Genomic DNA, 8,607 nt, shown 5'->3' on the forward strand with positions numbered 1-8,607 from the left:
CTGCAGAGAGAAGCAAGGCCCCAGGGCCACTCTTGATAAGCTAGGGCACCCACGACCAATCCTACATAGGATATTTTGAGAAGTGATGCTTGTGATGTGATCCTTTTGATAGCTTGTCCCACTTTGGGGGTTTCTCTGTATTTCCTTCCAAATCTTTATGCAACCTTCTCTTACTGCTTTCAGGTACTCTGCCCACCAAGATCATTATTAATAGTTTCCAGGGATAGACTGGGGGGTGGGTAGCAGTGCGTTGGCTGGGGGACCAGGGGGAGAGAGTAGCACTAGCCCTGGATGGGGGGGTGGTGGTGGAAGAGGGGACAATTAGGATCGTGGACCCCAGCCTGGCTTCGGATCCCAGCCCTCAACATGAGATGCAGTGAGATGGCCTCAGCCTCCCTGCCTGGGCCAAGAGTGATGGCTCTATCACTGAGTGGCTCAGAACATTGAGCAAATTAATGCATGGAAGCATCCAGAGTGGGGCCTGGCACATAGTAGTTGCTACTGAAATCCAGGTCCTGTCATCTGGAACCAGAAGCTGGAGTCCAGCCTGGCTTTCTCCACTTGTGAGCTGTCTGACCTGGGTAGGTCACGTCACCTCACCTCTCCACTCATGTTCTCTCGACTCTGAGATGGAGACAGAAATGCTGACCTCTGGGGCTTCCCTGGTGGCGCAGTGGTTGCGCGTCCGCCTGCCGATGAGAGGCCACAACAGTGAGAGGCCCGCGTACCGCAAAAAAAAAAACAAAAAAAAGACCTCCAGCGACCTTACAGTTCTCATGAAAAGGGCTGTGTATCAAGAAAGCATTGGACCCAGTGGGAATCAGAAGGATTTAGCTGTACTTTCTGTGTCATTATGTGCTAATATGATTATCTCATAGTAGCTGTTATCTGTGTCCTATGAATAATGTCATCCCAGCGATTCTGGAAAATAAGAGTGGAGTTCCAGGCCCTTAAAAACAATCCTGGGCAGAGTCTGAGTAATCTAGTACCTTGAATCACAAGCAAGAGGCAAGTCTCAGTTTGGAATCAGAAAAGAAGTGATGCAAACCTTTTTAAGCTTTGGAAGGGAGGGAAGCCCAGGCAGACCCAGGATGTGACTTGAAAGGTTGGCTGCTTCTCTCCTGCTTGCTTTCCCCCTGGCCCGCTGTGGCCTGCCCTCCTGGGCCCACCCTCCGCTTCAAATCCTGCCAGACGATTGACAGGCCTGCAGGACCACGAGGCAGACCCAGACACCTCCAGGCAGGGCTGCAACCTCCACACGGAAGAAGCACACTCTGCGCGCAGGTTTGCTTCGCAGACTGATCCAAATCCCAGTTCAGGCCCAAAGCCCAATTACTGGACTTGCCGAATGTAAGGTGTATATGTTTTTCCCCCTCCAAGTTCTTTTGTTGCATTGCTTTTCCTACGGAGATATTAGGCTCTTTCCATGATGTGAGACATCCTTCCTTTCTAGAATTTCCAGGAAGCGCCGTTGCCTCCCACGTGTTAGATTTAATGTAATTCAAACCGAAGTTTGAGGCTATTTCTCCTAATTCAGGAAAAGTTGTGAGCTTGGCAGCTCTGATGGAAAGAATTTTTTTCTTTAATGGTAGTGGATTTGGGGGGGGTGTTTTTCTCATTTGGGTTGTGTGTATATGTTTCATAAGTGCATAGGAGAATTAAGCTCAAAAAGCAACTGCTTGGAGTGATAGAAGCTCTTGTAATTCGTGTTGTGCATAATGGATTTGGCAGAGCCCAAGCACAGAAATTTCCAGAAGTGTTTGCGTGGCAGCAGTTCTGAGCCAATTCACATTTTTTAGCTGTCCTGGCCAGCTGCCCAGCCTACAAAAAAAGTCTTGTATCTCCACAAGTTTGGCTGGCCTTTCTGATGAGTTTCCAAACTGCATGGCAACATTGGATGAGCTTATTTTCAAGTGCCAAAAAAACTCCTGCTACTTATATTGTTACTAAATACCAGATGTGCTTAATACAGAGTGGGCAGAGCCAAACCTAGGGTAATCACATAACCTATCATTAACATTTTCTAAAAACAAAAAATGCAATTGGAACCCCAGATTACTGTTTTTCTTTGTTTGCTTTACACCCTATTACTGGAACCCCTAGGGTGATGGGAACAGGACTCGGGGTGGAAAGGCAGGCTCTGGCAGCGACAAGGACGCTGTTTACCATCACACCCCTGCACATCTGAAACATGTGTGAGAAAGCCTAGGCCTAGGCCCCAGCAGATTTCCTCCAGACTCACCCCTTCGCCACCCGCCCCGCCGGGACTCAGCGGGCCGAGGCTCTCACCGCACGGGAGAGCCCTGAAGAGTTGAGGTGCACTGGGACTTGACCTTGAAGGAGAGAAATGTACAGGGAGATGGGCGGGTAGGGTTGCGAGTTGGCAGATGAGAGGCTGGGCCAGAGTTGGCAGCTGTTGCTGGAAAAATGCAGAGAAATTCTGAAAGGCTTGAGGAGACAAGAGGATGCTGTGTGGCTTTGTCAGAGGCCCTGGCTGGGCTTCAATGGGTAGAACTGGAAGAATTTCTCGATGCAAAAATCTCCAATTCTATCCCCCAGCCCCCCGCCCGTTGCTATAATTTTTCTCCTTTTCCTGCTTTCTTTCTTTCTTCCTTCTTTCGTTCCTTCCTTTCTTTCTTTCCCTCTCTCTCTTTCTCTCCTTCCTTCCTTCCTTCCCCTCTCTCCCTCCTCTCCTTTCTTTCCTTTCTTTCTCTCTGGTAGTTTTCTAGGAACCCAGTGGGGAGGGACATGTGCCTGGCTCTTCTTGCTCTGTTCCAGGCCATTCCTGCCATCGGGCTTCCTCTTCCCTACCTCCACGCCCTGAGCACTTGATTCTCCAAACCTCTATGCTCTCTGTCTTTTAGTCCTGCCTCCCAAACTCACAGTTATGGACAGGGCATCCTTCTCACCCCAAGGCTGGGGACCCCGATAGACAGCTGGCAAGCATGCGCGCTGGGCTGATTAGAGAGGAAGATGGACTATGGCAAAATGAAATTTTATAGATGGAGGTGGAATCTCACCATAAGAAATTTGAGAGTGAATAACTCTTCTGAAAATATTGGTCATCTGCATTAGGACAACTGTATAAATAAAGGAATCAGTGACTCAACCCTTAGAGAGTTGTCTTAGGAAACCTGTTACTAAAAATATATTGCAATCCAACTGTGCCTTGCGTGCCATTTTGCCAAGCCAAACTCAGCGAGAAGACTGCTGGCTTTCTCCACGGCGTGGCATCATTAGGGGGATAAACCGTGAGCCTGGTCTAATGAGCAATGAAACACTTTGTAAGTATTTGATTTAAGGGGATGCGAATAGTAAAATAATGCAGAGCTGACGTCCACAGTGACTTTTGAACCTTCCTCCTAACTACAATCACGTGCTTTACACATCAGCTGTGTTTCTGAAGAGTCGGGTTTGAATCCATATGCTAAATGGAATTATGTTTCAGATGTTCTAGGGATACTCCTGACTTAGGGGAGCCAGGAATCAGTGAAGAAGCTACAGACAAAGTCTCAGCCACGACCGCGTCGTCTCTGCTCCGTTTGGATGCCCCCTCTGGCCCTGGCCGAGGCCGAGCCTCTGAGGATGCAGTCAGCACCAGCAGCGGTTCATTTCATCGCTGGGTCTGGGGAGGAAAGGGCTGGTCCTAGGGAAGGGTCAAGGGCAGGCTGTTTTGTTTTCTAGCAGCAAAACAGAGAGGGCTGGAGGAAAACACCCAAGCGCCAAGCTCTGCAGAGGGCAAGTGAAGTCGGAGTTTAAAAACAAAAGTGGAGGAGCCCAGCTCCTTGAAGCTGTTTATATTACATAACTCAAATAAACACAGCAGTGCAGGCATGGTTCCCTCGGTGAGGGCCAGGACCACAGAGCCCAGAGGCAGACAAAGGGCACCTCCTCCAGCCTCTGGCTAGAAATGGCGCCTTTAAAACAACAACAACAGCAACAATAATATTCGGGGACATACCAGGACAATTCAGGAGGACATCCTGAATAAATTAAGTAGAGGACTCATTCTAATTAGGACTTGTAAGGTGACTTTCTTTTCTCTTGCTAAGGGAAGAAATCCTAATCAGAGCAATGGGAAGAAGCAAAGTTGACCCAAAATGGCTATTTTCATTTTGCAAAGGAGGGACAAGAGGCACTTGATCCTGCTGTGAAATCTGCCGGAGCACAGAGGCCGCTTTCTGAGGCGCTGGCGGGCAGCTGGCTTTCTGACTTCAGCCCCTTCTCAGCCCCGGGTGACGCAGAGGCACCCCAGCCTTCTGGGAAGCATCGGGCAGTTTTGTGGAATCTGCCTGAAGAATAAAAAAAATAAAATAGAAGTTACCCACTCGGTAAATGGACACAGACCTACAGGCCCAGCGTCTGAACGAAATCAGAGAGTCTTGAAATTGAGAGCAGGCAAGAACCGGCTGCAACCTTTTTCGTCAGTCGCCTGCAGTGTCCCAGGACAGCAACCCTGTCGTATGCCAGCGAACAAGAATAGAAAGAAAAATTGAGAACACAGCCCTGAGCACGGGCTGGTGGTATCGGTTGCCAGCAGTTGCCCCATTAGTAGGCTATGGGGACGCGCGAGGGAAATTTTCTGTACGAGGCTTGTGTTTAAAAATATATCTTGCTTCAAAGCTGGCGCGGGAGTGGCTGGGGAACGAGAGCCTGCTTTCTCTGTGCAGAGCAGTTTGCTCATCCTCCTGTGATTTACTGCACGGCACTTACCTCTCTGGGGCTGTACCTCATATGCCACATGACAGTGACCAAGACATCAAGCTGGCTCTTAGAAAGCTAACATGTTGGACGATTCCTGGACGAAAGCCACGCTCCAGAAACATCCTCCCCAGTGGCTTGCTGGAAGCACACGGGGCCGGGGATGGAAGCTGAGGGGAACGCTTCCCCACCAAGGCCTCTGACCCTTCTCACTCCTGGGGATACTTCCCTCCCCATGTCCTTATTCTCAAAAGGAGGACACCACTTCCTGCCTACCTCCTAAGGGCATTCAGGAGTCATAGCTAATGGAAATGACTGAAAAGCCCTTGGCAAATACAAAGTTCAAGATCAAGTGCTGAATGGTGGCCTCCCTCACCTACCGTACCTAAGGCGTTCCTTACGTGCCCCCCTTTAAGCCCTTTGCTGAAAGGCTGCCCCGTGGGGTGTGAAGCTGGTCCGCGCCGAAGGAATCTCAGGTTCCTCCGGAGAAGTTTGCCTTTGCAGGAACTGCTGAAATCCGTACACGCCCAAACGCATATTCTGGGTAGGAAACAACAGGTGATGAGCTGCCAAGGCTGAGAGGCGGCCAGGATCCACCCATGGGCACCCAGGGTTTGGCACCCGTTTCCCAGGGAGAGATGACAGGGAACAACTCAACACGGCAGGGTCAAGTTCAAGTCTGCCTCAATGAAACTCTGGAGACCTCCTTCTTGAAAAACAACTGGGACAGTGTGACAGCTGTTAAAGGATGCCAAAGAAAAGTGTCCCCGGGGAAACCTCCCCAGGGAATGCTCTGTTTGCAAGAGGCAGTTGTGAGTGACACACAAGACAGACAGCCAGCAGTGGGGACAGCCCGGCCCCTGTGAACTCTCCAGCGTCCCAGGGATTGGGACCACCCACCAGATGTGAAGTCTTGCATTTCGCGCCGAGGGTGATGGCAGTGATAACCGTGATGATGACTTCTGTTCTTCGGTGCCTGTTAGAAAATGGATTGCTCTGAAGCCGTGGCTCCTGGAGGGGTCCTTCCTGGGAAACGTTTACCACTTTGGACACCCCACAGCTCCTGTGGTTGTTTTCTCTGGGGGTCTTTATCAACCGGACACAAATCAGGTTTTATGGTTGCCCGTTATTTGTGGCCACTTCACTTTTTTCATGTTTAATTTTTGGCCGCGAGGCTTGTGGGATCTTAGTTTCCCGACCAAGGATCGAACCCACACGCCCTGCAGTAGAAGCGCTGAGTCCTAACTACTGGACCACCAGGGAATTCCCAGCGGCTACTTTATAATCTGGTCAGTGCTTCCCCATGGCAAATGGGTGATGGGACATCAAGACAAGAAGATGGGGACAAAGTGTCCATCCAGAGATGCTACACCCTGGAGGTGAAGGTGGATCGCACGACGGTCCCTGTTTGTGTGGGAGCTGCCACCTCTGAAGCAGGCTGGGTGAATGTCTCTCATGGAAAGCACTGGACTTGGGTCCCAAAGACTTGGATCTGACTCCTGGACCAACCGCTTCCTAGCAGTGTGGACTGGGGCACATTAGTGAACCTTTCTGGGTCTCAGTGGTCTCACCTGCACACTGGAGCTGAGCCCTACCTGTCAGGGAAGTTGGGGAGTTCCAAGGAAGAACCTCACTCCCAGAGACACAATAAACATTTTGCTGAAACAGCAAAATCTGATTCAGTATATGGGCGTGACCTCACCTCCAAGGGCGTTAAACTCAGTCACCTAGCAGGTAGGGTGTCCTCCTGTCTCACCCCCAAGAGCAGGGGCACAGGGGCACAGAGCCCGGAAGTCAGCCTGCCACCTCCCCACCAAGAGCTGGTGACAGAGCCCAGGCCGAGCAGGGGCTGTGCGTCCCCGACGATCCAGAGCTCCTGCTACCACGCGGTTGTGAGCTTTTCCAGAGCACACGGGTTGGACCATTTTCCTGAGCCCCATCGCTCCCGGCTACTCAGGGGGCATCTGTTTCCTTCAGGCCCCTAGGGTACCACTCTGGGAACTGAAGCCCCAGGAAAAGTACAAATAGAAGGAAGCTCAGCGTTATATTCTTTCTAGATGAATCTCCAGGCTGCAGCCACCCCAGGAGAGTCCCAGACCGGCAGCAAACCTGTCTGTGTGAGTCTGCCTCAACATGCTATTTAGAAAGTCAAGATTTTCAATGTAAACTTTGTTCTCCCTTCCCATGCTTCGGGGGTGCACAGTTGGAGCTCTTTGCAGCCCTTCCTCTCCACATCTCCTTGGTGCTGAAATGGGAGGTCACACGACATCCCTGTAAGAACAAGTCCTTGGTGCCACCGTCCTATCAGAGGGCAGAGCTGAGGCGGTGTCGGCTCCTGAGTTTGCCTGGGTGTTGGTTTCTCAGTGGCACTATTTTTGGCAGATTTTTTTTTATCCTCGTTCTCTATCACAAGCCCGTCGGGCAAATGACAGCAGAATTGCAAGCTTGAATGGGCTTGTCTGACAGGCCAACTTTTCTCCTGGGCTCTGCTGCCTGACTTTTAAAAAGGAACTCCAAGCAGAGGATAGTAATTTCACACCGATTCCTTGCTGTAATTTGCTTTTGGGTTTAAAATGTCGCGTTTCAATCACCTTGGCTGCTCTGCGTAAGGGAGAAGATGGGCCATGCGTGTGGTTAATGCCTCTGTAATAGATACACGCAAAGGCACTGCTTTGCTCCGAAGCAACAGCCCTATAGGAATGCTGAGCTGCAGACCAAGGAACTCTCTACCGGCCACAGACAAGCGCATTCAAAGGGCTCCGTAACAGATGACCGGCTCCCGCAGAAATAGGGCCACTTGTAAAAAGAAGCCTCACATGGAAATCTCCACTATGCAAGCCTGTGTTAGAATATCTTTATGCTCCAGGCTGTGTTAAGCGGAGGAGCTGGGGTGGTGTTAGGAAACCCTGCAAAGTAAGAGGATCTGAAACCCAGATCTAAACACAGTGAGGCTCCGATGAAGTCCGGCTGAGGATGCAAAACCCCACTTGGATAAGGGGAAACTGGAGGGTACAGGCCAAAAGGGAAAGAAGTCCCCATGCTGATGAGGACTGGTGAGGCTGTGTTTGGAGAATCCTCTAAGTGAAAGGACAGAGGCTCCTGGAAAGGTCAAGGGGCAGGGTTGTACCCAGTTTAGCAGCAGGAAGCAGTGGCTTTTCTGGATTTATAATCTGCCCGTGGCAGCATCTCTCCCGTGTCTTCACCACCTCTCTCACCACACTCACGACGGAGGCTTTACTGCCTGACGCTTAATTACTCTGCCTGGCCGTCGCCTGTAATGTTTCATGTTTCTTACTCCTCGCCTAGCCTATGCGTGCCTTGAGGTCAGGAACCAACATCCGGCCCTCTCTGCGCGCCCTGAGGCTCCTTCCCAGGGCCTGATAACTAGCCGGAGCATATCAGAGCCCTTCACACATGGCTCACAAATCTTCAGGAGTACCAGTGGGATATTGCATAAGGCTCCGGCAGGCTACTTCAAGGGGAACAAATCCCAGCTCATTCTTGGTGGGATACCAGGCTGCTGACGATCTCTCCCACCCGCCTTTTGTGCCTTCCCGGCCCTGACAACATATGTTACATATGCCAGCTGAGCAGAACTGAATGCTCTCGGGCCTCTGGGTCTTTGCACACACTGTTCTCTCCACCTGGTTGCCCTTCCCTCATTCATCCATCTGTGGACTTGTCCGCTCAGCTCCAGGTCAACCCTCCCCTCCAGACAAAGCCGCAGGCATCCCGGGGGCAGAGCTGGTGACGCCTTGTGCTGTGGGTCCAGGGTACTTGGCCTGATGCGGCGACTGGGTCAGCTTCCCTGCCATCGGGTCGGTCCCTGCTGTTGGCGGGTCTGCCTCTTCCGTCGGCCTGTGAGTGCCTCGAGGGCAGGACCCACATTCCTCCTCACCCCTCAGC

The 8,607-nt window shown here is 51.3% G+C and overlaps 1 long non-coding RNA gene across 2 annotated transcripts in view; it reads left to right on the plus strand.

The window, feature by feature from the left end:
- The first annotated feature begins 3,080 nt into the window (after positions 1–3,080).
- LOC114484547 (uncharacterized) overlaps positions 3,081–8,607 on the plus strand; it is a 15,228-nt gene continuing 9,701 nt past the window's right edge. For both annotated transcript variants that reach the window (XR_003677604.2, XR_003677605.2), the window contains exon 1: positions 3,081–3,284. This is a non-coding gene — a long non-coding RNA (uncharacterized lncRNA). The remainder of the gene's footprint in view (positions 3,285–8,607) is intronic.

This window comes from Physeter macrocephalus, chromosome 20 (assembly GCF_002837175.3).
Source record: "Physeter macrocephalus isolate SW-GA chromosome 20, ASM283717v5, whole genome shotgun sequence".
In the NCBI taxonomy this organism is placed as follows: domain Eukaryota; kingdom Metazoa; phylum Chordata; class Mammalia; order Artiodactyla; family Physeteridae; genus Physeter; species Physeter macrocephalus.